Consider the following 14,945-nt stretch of genomic DNA (forward strand, 5'->3'; position numbering starts at 1 on the left):
CCATCACTAACATTACCTTAGCTGATGTGTTCAGAGACTCATATCAGCAGGAAGAGAAAGAAGAAGCGAGACCTGTTGTTAGTATACGCCACTTACTTCCCAGTCGGGTTTGTAGTCTTTAGGCCTTTTTACACAGATGATTCCACCGTAATGGTGGAAAGGTGAGTCAAATACCACGAACCTGACAGTTTATTTAACAACCAGCCCGGCCCGTGTGACGTGTCAAATGAGCGTCGGAAATCCGATTAGCTCATTTGTATCAAACTACGCAAGGTGAACATTAGCTTGCGTCTCATATTCTCTTCAACCGCGAATTAAGTTGCTGCATCATAAACATGTTGATGCGTATGACGGCGGCCTTCTACGAGCAACTAACGGCGTTTTATCTTCTTCGGATCTACGCTTTGAGCTCGTTAAATCTGCCAGAGGCGTGACGCCCTGGTAACGCGTCTTCACTACGTCATGTCTTTTCCTCCTCAGGTGCTCGGAGCGTTTAGACAGAACGCCATATCGCCTCAACTCGACTCTGTGACGACCTCCGTTGCCGTCCAAAAGGGGAAATATTCTGTTACGCCTTTCCACCTCGGCGAGCGTTTAGACTGACGATGAGGTGGAATAACGGCAGAATACTCCCGCAACGAAAAGGCAGTCTAAAAGGGACTTCTAGTGAAAAGAAACCCCGGCTATGAAGACTTGTAGGCCCTAATACGCCACAATTGTTCTCTTGTACTAAAATATGTTGTTAGAAGCACACAAAATGTTGCCAATGTTGCTTTAAAAATATATAATATTAAGTACATATTTTGACCTACGTAGGACGCCATGTTTTCCGCGCGCAATGCACTCTGGGGGCGATGACGTAGAATGGTTGCACTCGGTAGAATAGATATTGACGCTAGTGTTTGTTTACGTGCGTTTGTTAAATAATTTCAAGTAAAATGCCACATTGTACTGCTTTTGGATGCGATTTCCAGTCAAAAGGCAACAAGGGGAGTGATGTGAGATTTCACTACTTTCCTACTGACAAGAAGAGGAGAAAGGAGTGGGAAGATGCCTGTGGACGGACACAACTTCCCAAAGATCCGCGGCTGTGTTCTCGACACTTTTCTCCTGATGCATTTGAGGCTTTTAGTCGACCACAACTGCTGAAAGAGCTCACCGGAGCGGCTGGGTATAAACGAAGACTAAAATCAAATGCTTTTCCGACCATTTTCCCACATAAGGAGCCTAAACGCCCTCGGTGAGCGAGTGAAATGCGCGTTAAACATCGATAAGTAACGCTCCGCCGTAAAGCGGTACAAAGCGATAAACAAAAACTATCTTCTACAGAGACTCGCAAAGTAAACACATGGCGTGTTATGGATGACTACCGGAGTACCGGACTAACTACGTTTGTTCGTTGGACTCTTACCTTTCTCTGGATATCGGGATTATCATGCTACATGTTGTTTTTGGACTTCCAGACAGCTCGGAAGGTAGGGAACGCTGTGTTTGCTTTTGATGTGTCTCCGTGATCCTAAAACGGCTTGCTTTGTTCAATTCACGAGATTCTTAGCTTTCAAATGATGAATAATATGACGCAGACTCATTGAAAATAATATGTGATTAAACGGAATGAATGCAAAACTAGTGCAAAACGGCCCGCGGGCGGCCCGTGGCCACGCAACAGGCTAATTATCTATTAAGCAGACGACAGCTCTGGATGCTAATAATCTACAAAATTATTAATATTGGAATAAGTTTGATCACACAATAGCTTACCGTGAACATCTGCTGACAAAAATTGGAGCTTTTGACAACTCTCTCGGTTGAGACGCAGTTGCCGCACATACACCACCGGTTTTGTCCTACTCTCGCCTCATCCCGTCTTTCTTGCTCTTCATTTTTATGCTCGTTTTGTGAAACATTGTCAGTGCTGTCCTCCTCATTCATGTTTCGTTTGGGTTCAAATTGAAAAGGCTGAACAGATGACATGTTTATGTCGCTGAACAGTCACAAAAGGGTCCCGAAGCCGGCTAGTGCAACCATTTGACGTCACTACCCAAAGTGCATTGCGACGTAACAACAATGGCGACCTACGAGTTAAACTATTTTTACAAATTTTATAAAAACGAAGACATCAAGAAGGTTTTTTATATCACATTATTATCACTGATACTAACATTTATCTTTTAAGAACTACATGTCTTCATAGCCGGGGTTCCTTTTAAGTAACTTAGTTAGTTAGTTTAGTTACTAGGGATGAGCGAGTACAGCATTATCTGTATCTGTATCTGTTAACCATATGAATGATCTGTATCTGTATCCGGAGTGGGCGGGGCCTAACCCAGAAATAGGCGGGGCCTAACCCGGAAGTGGGCGGGATTTAACCCGGAAGTGGGTCTGGTTGTCTTGAAATGACCGAGGTTTTAACTGGTATGTTATTTTAAGCATGCAATTGATATGGGCTGATCAGAAATTGTTATTTATTGCTGATTAGAAAACTATTTACAGGACAGCATCAGCATTGAGCTTCAGATCAATGGTTTTGATCACGATAGCAAACGAACTATTTACAGAACAAGTTTTGCAACAATGAATACAACACATGCGGTTGCAATTATCAAGTAAAATGTAATGAACAAGAGTTTTCATACTCAACAATAACTTTTTTCTTTTAACTTTAATTTTTTTTATGATCAGTGTGATCTTTTTTTTTTATATATATATATATATTTTTTTTTCCCACACCAGGTGTGTGTGTGTGTGTGTGTGTGTAGCTTGATTTCCAATATTTATACCACTACCAGCTTTATTTTTTCACGAAATACAGCAAGAAAGTGTTAGAGCCAGGCAGCCAGATGACGGTTAAAAAAAGAAAAAGAAAAATCTCCGACAGGCAGAGACGCAACGCGAGTCAGCACCACGTCTGAACGAAGTACCAGAACTCTACTAGTTCATAAGTAAGTACCAACCTAAGTCATAACAAACCTGAAGCTGAAGAAACCCTAAACATTAACGGAAAACGACCCGCGAACCTGAGTGACTGAGGGAGAGACAGAGATCTGTTCTGTGTGTGAGTGATCAGAGCGGACACAACAACACATCTGCGAGTGTGTAGGGGAGGGGCTGTAGCATATCACAGGACGCAGACACAGTCAGCTACCCAATGAGGATTTTTATTTAATCCGAGCACAGATATTGACTCGTATTACTCGTATAATACTCGTACTCGGCAAAAGTGCTTTATCCGTACCGGATACTCGTTTCAGCCGAGTATCCGGCTCAACTCTATTAGTTACTCAGTTAGCAGCTGACTAGTTCGCTTGGTAGCTCCAAAATCACAACATGAATTGTTTGGAATTGGTCTGTTACTTTAATATTTTGTCAGAATCTAAGTTTTTTTTATTTCACATTAATGGTTAGCATGCAGATTATTGTTGAGATTATATTTCAGTCAAAGTGTCAACTTTCCAGTTAAGATTAATTTAATTGAGGTGGTAAAGAAAATATTTAGAAACACCTCCTACTCTAACGCAATATAATTCAACTCAACCTATACCTCACAATAATAATATATTTCTGACATGAAGTTTCATCTCCAGCCATTTTTTGTAGAAAGCCGGAGCGTTAGCCTCTGCGATTACCTCTTAAAGTGATGTGAAGCAAATACTAGGCTTTTGTCTGTAAGTGGCTTAGCTTTTGTCATTACTGCAGGATTTCTGTGCAGCTAACGGAGAGTCTGCTCCCCTCATGCCTTCAGGTAATTACTCGTCTTCATTTTTCATCTCCGTGGACAGAAATGAAAAGAGAGCTGAAAGAGTGGTGAGATTGAAACAATTACATAAAGACATTACTTGGGGTGAGGAGACACATTGTGACCACATCGTACACTTGTGCAAGTATTAATGAAACTGTGGTTTCAATCCGCATGCAACAATTACAGGTGCAGAGGTATGAAATGCCTGCTTAACCTTTGTCTGGGGATGACTGACCAATGTTAATGTCACATAATCGGCCATCTTGCCCTAAACAACAGCTTCTTGAAGCTGTTGGATCTCAACTGGACATTAATGTGGACACTGGAGACACCAGCAGGTGTAAATGAAATCAGGTTAAATCATATCTTGATACAATCTTGATACAGAATTTTACGTTAGGCTTATAGTTGGGTTTGGAACCATAATATAATATACTTTAATGTGTACTAATAAACCTTAATTTTTAATTGAATGTGCAAATCACAATAGCTTTCCAGTTAATTACATATATATATATATATATATATATATATATATATATAAAACCCCTTAAAAACGTTCTGGCTTTTATTTTGGTCAATCTTATCTTATTGTTTACTGCCAATTAGGTTCTCACAAACAAGGAATGCTTTGGGGTTTAGTGCATAACAATAGTAAGATAATGTTATGTAAAATAACACATTTTCTTAAACCTTCTATCACACAAATGTGTATTTTAAAACACAATCTAATGCATGAACAAATGCATTTCTTTAAATACCTTATTTGCCTCAAAGTAAAGCTCCTGAACGTTCTAGTGCACTTTACTTAAACGGTCACTTGGGATGGAACAGTTCACACGTCGATAAATTAGTCTCTTAGATAGCTTTCTATCTGCAAAATGTCAACTTGGCATTTCCCTTCATGTTTCTGTACTGTTTTCAATGTCTGTCTGCGTCCCACACAAGGAAACTTATTAGGATGTATTGATCCGCTGATTTATTAACCTGCTGCTGGATGCTGCTGACTGACCTGTGTGAGAAAGAGAGAAGCATAATGTTCAGATTAGGTTCCTCCGACATGAAGCGTTTTGCTCCCGCAGCTGGAAACACATTTTCACCTGTTGGATTCATGAAGAGGTGAGCGAGCGGTGGTGGACTGACTCAGCTGCGAAAGTAACGGTGGTTTGTCATGTGATCCACCACAGAGGGAAAGTCGCCACTCTGCCTCTTTCCATTGACTTTTCCTGGAACACTGATTTACTTTGTACAAGGCGTTCAATGGCACACACTTTTGTTTTGATTGTTTGCATAGTGAGACTCATTGTAACAAGCATTTATGAAAATATAATGCTGCAAATGAGTAAAATACAAGCAAATTAAGAAACACATTCACCAACTTAACAACTCATAGTGTATCGATATAAAGCATTGTGCTGCAAATACAGAAAATAGAGAAATGATTTGCACAGATGCTCTCAAATCAAGTTTTATTGTTGCATAAACAGATTTATTCTTAGATGCCTAGCTGCAGAACAATCCAACAAATTGAACAGAACATGGATCCAACAAATATGATTTAAAATAAATAGCGTTAAAAGGAAATAAAACAATATTGAAATTGGAAATAAAGATTACATTTTTGCAAGCGATAATGCTCAATCACAATTTTTTATCTGATCTAAATGCCAATTGTTACGGGCCGCTTTTCAGGGGCCGACTCCGTCAGCCAATCAGAAACTACTCTGACGCTGGCCAATAAAATCGTCCGTCAACGGATAGGTACAGTCTGAACAGGCCCTAAGGCAGACATGTTCATTGGCGTATTGACGTATTGTTAACGCAGACACGTAAGATTTAACAAACGAAATGCCGGCAGTAGAAAGCAATTGGTAGCGTTTGTTCAACTGAAACTCATTTTGATGAAAGGTGTGTGGAGGTCGGGATGGATGTAAGCGTGAAACACACACTTTCACACAGGAGACAAGTGTTCATGTCCTGCTTGAAAACAAATGTAAACATTGACTTATTTTATTATTGCGAGTTAAGTTACGTAGAAACACTCCTTATTATTTTACCGAGATCATGATCTTGTCTTTCCTAAACCTAACTGTGTAGTTCTGTGGCACGTAAAGTCTTTATGTGCCAGCGGGCAAGAATGCAGCGTGAAGAGTATTTCTTGTGAGACAGCGTGTTAACAATAGAGCCGGCTGAGCTTGTTGCAGTATTTATTTCCAAGAAAAGCAACATGAAAGTTACCAGTTACCCACATCCGACCTCCCACTTTTTTTAGGCGTAACGTTCACAAAGTTTCTCTCAGAATGACATAACCGTTATTACAACACTGCTGTGGGCCTACAGGTTGGTGCAAGCTGGTGTATTACGTGTAGCGTGGGATTTCTTTTTGATTTGTAAGCATTGGATGATGAAGAGAAGGTCCTTGGTTGTTTTAACAGGATATGGATCATCCAGCTAGGGTGGCCATCTTTATTAACTTGCCATTATCATTGTTTTAGTGCTGAACGATACATTTCATGCCTACTTCTTGAAATGTCGTGAGATGAGTTGTGCATAAATGGGAGGTCACCTGACCACCTCACCATTACACATTTTCAATAGATGAAGTAGAAAAATAGAGAGATCTTATCAGACTATATAATTTTGACACATTTGTGTGAGCATGAAAAGGTACATTATGTCACATATAGACATCAATTTGATCATTGGTAACTTTATGATAATTATCATTCATTTTTCTCATTTTATAAACTTAAGGATTCGATATGTAATGGAATCAAACAATTGATATCTGAATCGTAATGAAAATAGGTACTTACAGCCCTAATTAACACTACCTGTCCATTCTAGAAATTCCTTTGGAAATAATTTTTTTTCGTCAGCAGTCTTGAAAACAAAATAAAGGAGGTATGAGGAAAGAGGCAGAGAGATTGAGTGGTAGAGCAAGCAATGCTCTGCATAGCCCCGGGCCTCTTGGCCTTGGTTATCCTCCACGCAGGCTCAGCTCCTCCTCCTCCCCTCCGGCAAATTTGTCAGAGCAGCTTTGTAGCAGCCAGCCGAAGGCCTCCAAGGTTTACCCACAATCCTCGGGGCCCGACAGTATCCCTCCAGTCCAGAGTCTGAGGTCAGGCGCCCGCTGGCCATGGCCACCCCCAAATTTTTTAAAGGGGCACAGATTTACACAAACATGTACAAGCTGGTCTCAGTGGAGTGTGAGAATAATAAACCAGAATCTGACGCCTGAAGCTTCTGGAAGGAAACAAAGGCAGAAGTTTCGTTCAAATCCCCAATGACATAAATCAAGTCAGAGAACTGCTAGTTCCTCAAATTCATTGGAAGCTACTTTTACAATAAAGACGAACGAACAGGTTGAATGTATATTACAGTTTTTTACGATTGCTAAAACAATACTTTTAACAATTTTCCTGAACTCTTAATTCCATGCTCAAAATCACACATTGTTAACTAAACTCAAACATTCATCTTCAAAATACAATAATACAATAATTCACAACACACTGTCTTTGCTGCAGAAATTCAATTCAAAAAATGAATGACCCATCTCACAGTAGCTATAATGAACGTATGGTTTATGAAAAAAAGAGACAGAACTGCTGCAGTACTTATTTGCAACAGGAATTTACTGCAAGATAACATGGTCCTCAACTTCCTCTTCCTTGTCATGGTATTCGTCTCCCTCTCCCTTGTCCTGGTACTCGTCTTCCTCTCCATTGTCCTGGTACCCGTCTTACTCTCCCTTGTCCTGGTACTTGTCTTACTCTCCCTTGTCCTGGTACTTGTCTTCCCCCTCTTGTCCTGGTACTCGTCTTCCTCTCTCTTGTCCTGGTACTTATCTTCCTCTCCCTTGTCCTAGTACTCATCTTCCTCTCCCTTGTCCTGGTAATTGTCTTCCTCTCTCTTGTCCTGGTACCCGTCTTCCTCTCCCTTGTCCTGGTACTTGTCTTCCTCTCCTTTGTCCTGGTACTCGTCTTCCTCTTGCAGGTATTTTTCTTACTTTCTTTGTGTTGCTCTATATTGTTCCTTTTCCACACAGATCAGCCCAAAGAGATCCTTTTCTACTGGATCCCATATGGTCATGTGATTGAAAGAACCTCAACACCTGAGTGTTTCCTAGATTCTTTGTGATTGAATCTATTTGCATAACTTCAAACAGCTGTTTCTGAGTAGCTATGGAAAAAAATACATGCAATATATTTGTGTTTCAATCTACAATATGAACGGCTGTTCACTTTGACTTTAGACATATTTTAAATTAGATTAGGTTCAGCTGTATTGTCATTGTGCAGAGTACAAGTAACAAATGCCGCTAATCAGAAGTGCAAAAATCAGAAAGTGCAACGTAAAACACAACAACAACAGTATAGACAGGCTTAGAGTCTGTTTATACTGTTGTTGAACATGATGTAATCTGTTCTGATATATTGTGTGAAAGCATTTGTAAATGTGGCAGTTAAATCCATTTTTTTGGTCTTGGTTGAGCTTGTGTGTTAAAGAAGTTTAAGCATTTTAAATTTGTGTTAACTGTGTGCATTTTGTGTCAAAGCAACAAGAAACGTGTTAATTCTTTGGTTTACACAGAGAGATGTTGTGCTAACTGTGTTAAGAGTTTAGGAAACTAAAGTATTAAAAAAAAAGTGTCATAGCAATCATAAAAAAAACTAACTGGCTGTCAAAATGAACGCTTAATATGGAATGATTCATTTGTGGAATTAACTCATTCACAACTACAGCAACGTGACGTTAACCTCTCACCTTTGAGCTTAATTAGCCGCCCAGCTGCAACAATAACCTGACACACAAACTTTGCGTAAATCATCATTTATCAGCAGCTGCAATATGAACGTTATTAGACTCCCTTGTAAGTCTCAGACGTCAAGTTAGCGAGTATCCAGTCAAGGGAGAGAGAGAGTGTGTGGGATGTATGAAGTCATCAGTAACATTACAGATGTGAATAAAGCAGTGTAGTGTGCAGCTTACCTGTCGGTGAATAAATGCTACAACGAGACAGCTAAGTGAAGGAGGTTAGCCCTGAAGTTAGCATCAACTCTGGCTGCTGTGGCTCAGGAACACTTAAGGTGGGCTGACTTTGGTGGGGAAAAAACAATGCACTTTTATGTTCTTACCAATAGCACTTTGATCATAGCACTGTTGTACTTAAGGTATCCTTGTTGAACAGCTTCTACTTTACTCAGATGAGGACCTAACACTTGTTTCTATTTTTTAGCTCTTACTTTATCGGCAATGATATGTTGTGGTTTCTTTCTTTCGACAAATGTACTTATTGTAAGTAGCTTTGGACAAAAGCGTCTGCTAAATGCCCTAAATAGAAATATAAATGTAAGGTGGACCAGGACTATTCTGACAAGTGACAAGCTGCTCCTCTGAGTCTCTTAGCTTTTAATCTTTAATATTTCTTTTAACTGGTTAAACAGGTAATTATTAATATCCCTACTGAAACAGGAAAACACAAAGATGAATGTTTTCAAAGTTATTGTTAGTACTGTAATGTATTATTAAGTACTCATCAGTCCTCATTGCCGGCAAGTACAGAAATTAAAGTACTTGGTCTAATGAAACTGGTATCTGTGCATCCCTATTCATCGAGGCTTCACATTCTGGTGCATAAACGCCTTCTGTCATTTTTATTTCTGTTCCCATAATATACAGAGAAAATGAAAAAAAATGATCTGATTAAAATGTTTAATCGTTTTACTGCCCTAATATTAACACATATCCATCCATGCAAACAATACTTTTTCTCTGTATGTGTTAAACCTTCAGTTATGCAAAATAAGAAACAGCAACAAACTTAACACTTTGATTTTAAGGCATTTGCTGCAAAATGAAGATTCATAGACCTGTTAAAAATCATAATTATATTTTTGTGGGTGGAGCGTAGGTGGAGGCAGAATAATTATCTGAACAACTCCAGCCAGCAGGTTTTGGTGGCTTATTTTTTTTCATAATGGCTTAAGAAAATGTGGACCTCTTTCACAAACACAAATCTGTGCTTTAACCGTTTTACACAAAAATCTGAGATTCAACAATTTTTTAAATTACCCACTAAAATAAAGGGCTTTTAACTTTTTCAAACTCACCTGAGTGCCTGTTCTTTTTTCTTTTTGTTAAATTACCCTTAGCAAGAGCACCGGAGGTTTGAGGGACACCAGCAGTGCTCCTGTGATCCTTTTGTTTATTCCATCCATCCATACATCGTCTACCGCTTATCCTGTATTCAGGGTCGCGGGGGGGCTGGAGCCGATCCCAGCTATCATTGGGCGAAGGCAGTGTACACCCTGGACAGGACGCCAGTCTATCGCAGGGCCTCCTTTTTGTTTATTCTCATATAATATTTCCTGAATTTGTTCTGACTGCAAACAAATTTAGAACTGTCTTAATGTGAACACACACGCATCTCAAACTTTCAAAACACATTAATTAAAAAATGGCTTTAATAGACAATAATTTAAATTGTTAATTGACCAAATGTATTAAATATGAAATTATGAACTATGGAATTGATTAATAGAAATTGATGAATGCTGATTCAAATGTTTTGATATATATCAACATTTAATCAATGAATCAGATGTTTATTTGACATAGTTCTTAATCTTTTGTGCTGACCTGGACGGTGTCATGCTGATTCATGTGACCTGAGTGTGAGTCATATAACATTGTCTGGGGGAAATTTTAATTGGGGTTTGATTGATTGGGAATAGAGATAATCTACTGTGGTATTTTACGGTGAATCAATTAGTTTTTATGGTGGCGGCCAATCAGTTTTAAATACTGGTTTGAGTCTAATGTTTAATCACTGATGCATTACATGTTTGTCCTTTCAAGACAAGGCTTCGATCAGTCAGCTAGCAGAGGTAATCTCCAAGGTAATCACTAAATCAATTACCTGACAAGGTTGATGACCTGCTGTATGACTCCATAAGGACTCTATGAAATGATGTGCAAATTTAAAACAAACTGCACATGAGATTCACATGACAATGGAGACAGACCTTGAATATAAAGAATCAAACTGTTGTGTTTTTGTCTATTGGACCCGGACTGAGAGACCAGAGGCAGAAGGCAGGTTTAAGATGTTTATTGTAACCAGAAATGAATGGTGCAGCAGGCTGGTGCGGGTGACGTGTCCGTTCGAGCTGGTTAGCAGAGGACTGCTGAGGTGACGAGCAAGCAGGTGGACTGGCAGGCAGGGATGAGTCCAACGGGAGAACGCTGGAGTCCTTCTGGAGAGCGAAGTCACAAAAAAGGCGTTAGTAAAGATTACGACTAGGCAGGAGAAAGCACTGTTTGCGGAGACGAAGATCAGAGCTTCACACATCACCGTAGGGACGAAATAATCTGGCACCGGAGTGATGAGGACGCCAGGTTTAAATAGTCTGCTGGTGATTTTGATGATTGGCATCAGGTGTGCCCGCTTGGTCCTCTGCTGCCGGCATGCCCACCGGCCACGCCCCCCAGAGCGGCTGGAGAGTGAGAGAGAAAAGGAGGGGGAAGACAGACAAGGGAAAACACACAACACAGAAACACAAAAATCCCTCCCACTGTCCTGGCAGAACCGTGACAGTACCCCCCCCCCCCCCCCCCAACGGGTGCCTCCTGGCACCCTGCCAGGCTTCCCCGGGAACTGCCGGTAAAAGTCAGAGAGCAGGGTTTTGTCTTCTATGAGGGAGCGGGAAATCCAGGAGCGCTCCTCCGGACCATAACCCTCCCAGTCCACCAGATATTGGAACCCCCGGCCCCGGCGACGAACATCCAAAAGGCGGCGGACGGTGTAGATGGGGGGGTCGTCCAGAAGCCGGGGGGGTGGTGGGGAGGGCAGCGCGGGCCGCCTGCCACACCTGCCGGCACCGCCTAATGTGGTCCCGGACGGACGGAACTGCCACCTCACTCTCCTGTTCGGGGAACAAGGGGGGTTGGAAACCGTTAGCGGCCATAAATGGTGACATACCCGTGGCAGAGCTGACGAGGGAGTTGTGGGCGTATTCCACCCATGGAAGATGAGTGGACCAGGAGGCAGGGTGACTGGCGGAGACACAGCGCAGGGCAGCCTCCAGGTCTTGGTTAGCCCGCTCCGTCTGTCCGTTAGATTAGGGATGGTATCCGGATGAGAGGCTGACCGATGCCCCGATCGCCGAGCAGAACGCCCTCCAGACCTGAGAGATGAATTGTGGGCCGCGGTCCGACACGATGTCCAGGGGGAGACCATGAAGCCTGAAGACATTGTGTACCAGGTGGTTGGCCGTCTCCAAGGCTGAGGGGAGCTTAGGTAGGGGGACATAGTGGACAGCCTTTGAGAACCGGTCCACAATGGTGAGGATGACCGTATGTCCCTCCGAGGGTGGCAGTCCAGTGACGAAGTCCACGGCGATGTGCGACCAGGGTCGATGGGGAATGGGCAGAGGTCGTAACAGGCCGGCTGGAGCATGGTGGGACGCTTTGCTGCGGGAACAGACGGAGCAGGCCGAGACGAACTCTTTGGTGTCAGCGTATATTGAGGGCCACCAGAACCGCTGACGAACGAGGGCGAGGGTTCTCTGGAAACCCGGATGACAAGCCAACCTCGATGAATGCCCCCATTGAAGGACCATAGACCTGGAGGGATCCGGAACAAACATCCGGTCAGGTGGACAGCTGTCCGGTGGAGGATGGGTGCGCTGCGCCCCCTTGACCGTGCGTTCGACCTCCCATCTGGCGGCAGCAACCACACACTCGGGGGAAATGATGTGTTCATCAGTGTCTGGCTCATCCGTAGGAGAGAACTGGCGGGAGAGAGCATCGGGCTTGGTGTTTCTCGAACCAGGTCGGTAGGTGAGGGTGAAACAGAAACGCCCCAGGAACAGAGCCTATCGAGCCTGGCGGGAGTTCAGACGTTTGGCCGAGCGGAGGTAGGTAAGGTTGCGATGGTCGGTCCAAACGAGGAAAGGGACAGCCGCTCCCTCCAGCCAGTGTCTCCATTCTTGCAGGGCGAGGACGACGGCTAACAGCTCCCGATTCCCCACGTCATAGTTCCCCTCCGCCTGGGAGAGACAGCGAGAGAAGAAAGCGCAGGGGTGGAGCTTCTGGTCCGACGGGGATCTCTGGGACAGCACCGCCCCCACACCGGTGTCCGAGGCGTCCACCTCCACCACGTATTGGAGATCCGGGTTCGGATGGACCAGGACTGGAGCCGGGGAGAACAGCCCCTTCAGTTTGGTGAACGCCGTCTCTGCATCCGATGACAAGGTGTATGGGAGCTTGGAGGAGGTGAGGCGGGTGAGTGGAACCGCCACCCGGCTGTAGTCCTGGATGAAGCGACGATAGAAGTTGGCGAAACCCAAGAAGCGCTGGAGCTGTTTCCGGTTCTCAGGAATGGGCCAGTCCATCACCGCACGCACTTTAGCAGGGTCAGCTCTCACCTGCCCCCGCTCGATGATGAATCCCAGGAACTGCACCGAGGTAGCGTGGAACTGGCACTTCTCCGCCTTGACAAAGAGCTTGTTCTCCAGGAGCCTCTGTAGGACGGTCCGGACATGCTGAAGATGCTCCTCGGGGGAACGAGAAAAAATGAGAATGTCATCGAGGTAGACAAAAACAAAATGATTCAGCATGTCACGGAGCACGTCATTCACCAACGCCTGGAAAACAGCAGGAGCGTTAGTGAGACCAAATGGCATGACTTGGTACTCGAAGTGCCCTAGGTGGGTGTTGAAAGCCATCTTCCACTCATCCTTCTCCCGGATGCGCAGCAGATGGTAAGCGCTGCGCAGGTCTAGCTTGGAGAAGATGGTGGCCTGGTGGAGGGGACCGAAAGCAGAGTCAATTAAAGGTAATGGATACTTGTTTTTGATAGTGATGTTGTTCAAACCCCTGTAATCTATACAGGGGCGAAGTGTACCATCCTTCTTGGATACGAAGAAGAACCCTGATCCCACCGGTGAGGATGATGGGCGGATGAACCCCGCGGCGAGGGCGTCCCGGATGTACTCCTCCATGGCCTCCCGCTCCGGCCGGGAGAGGTTGTAGAGGCGGCTAGACGGGAGCGTAGCACCGGGTAGTAGGTCGATGGCGCAGTCGTAAGGGCGGTGAGGTGGTAGGGACTGAGCACGGTCCTTACTGAAAACCTCCGCCAGGTCGTGATAGGCAGAGGGGACGGCGGCGAGGTCTACCGGTGCAGGAGGAGCTGGGGACACAGGAGCACCGGGGGGGACAGCCGAGTGGAGACAGTTGGAGTGGCAGTGTATGCTCCAGCTGCTAATCCGTGCCGAAGACCAGTCGATGTGTGGGTTGTGAAGTTTGAGCCAGGGAAGACCGAGGACCACGGGAGACTGGGGTGAGGGGAGGATGAACAGTTGGATTCTCTCGCTATGGTTGCCAGACAGGAGGAGTGTGAGGGGGGCGGTACAGTGAGTGACCCTGGCTAAGACCCGGCCATCCAGGGCGAAAACCTCCTTTGGAACCGGAAGAGGGAGTGTGGGGATGTGAGCCCGGTCTACCATGCCCGCGTCGATGAAGTTCTCGTCAGAGCCCGAGTCCACCAGTACCGACAGGGATAGGGGCTGCTGAGACCAGGTAAGGGTTCCTTGGAGTTGGATGCGGGAAAGGGAGGTGGCCGCGGAGGCAGTTCGGCTCATCAGCGCTCCCCTGTCGCATGATGAGCCTGGGCTTTTGGCCGAAGGGGACAAAGGGGAAGAGCGTGACTGGACTCGCCACAGTACAGACAGAGTCCCTCCTTTAACCTTCGCCGGCGTTCCGCTGGGGGGAGGTGTATCCGGCCCAGCTGCATTGGTTCCTCTGGAACCAGGACGGGGGGAGGAGACGTGGCGGTGGAACGGGGAGGTGTCGCGGAGGGTCCTTGGAGCTGATGGTAAGCAGGAAGGGACCTAAGGGACCTCTCCCTACGTCTCTCCCTAAGCCGGTTATCCAGCCTAATGGCTAGGGAGATTAGCTCCTCCAGGGAGGAAGTTTCATCACGGGCGGCTAGCTCGTCCTGGATGTTATCCGCTAACCCCCTTAAAAACACCCCCTGAAGTGGCTTCGTCCCACCCTGTCTCCGCGGCCAAGATCCTAAAATCAATGGCGTAATTAGCGACTGAACTAGACCCCTGACGTAAAGCTAACAGTCGGCTAGCCGTCTCCCTGCCCTGAACAGGTTGATCAAAGATTTTAACAAGTTCTGCAGAAAACAGAA

This window comes from Eutrigla gurnardus (genome assembly GCF_963514095.1).
Source record: "Eutrigla gurnardus genome assembly, chromosome: 5".
Classification (NCBI taxonomy): Eukaryota; Metazoa; Chordata; class Actinopteri; order Perciformes; family Triglidae; genus Eutrigla; species Eutrigla gurnardus.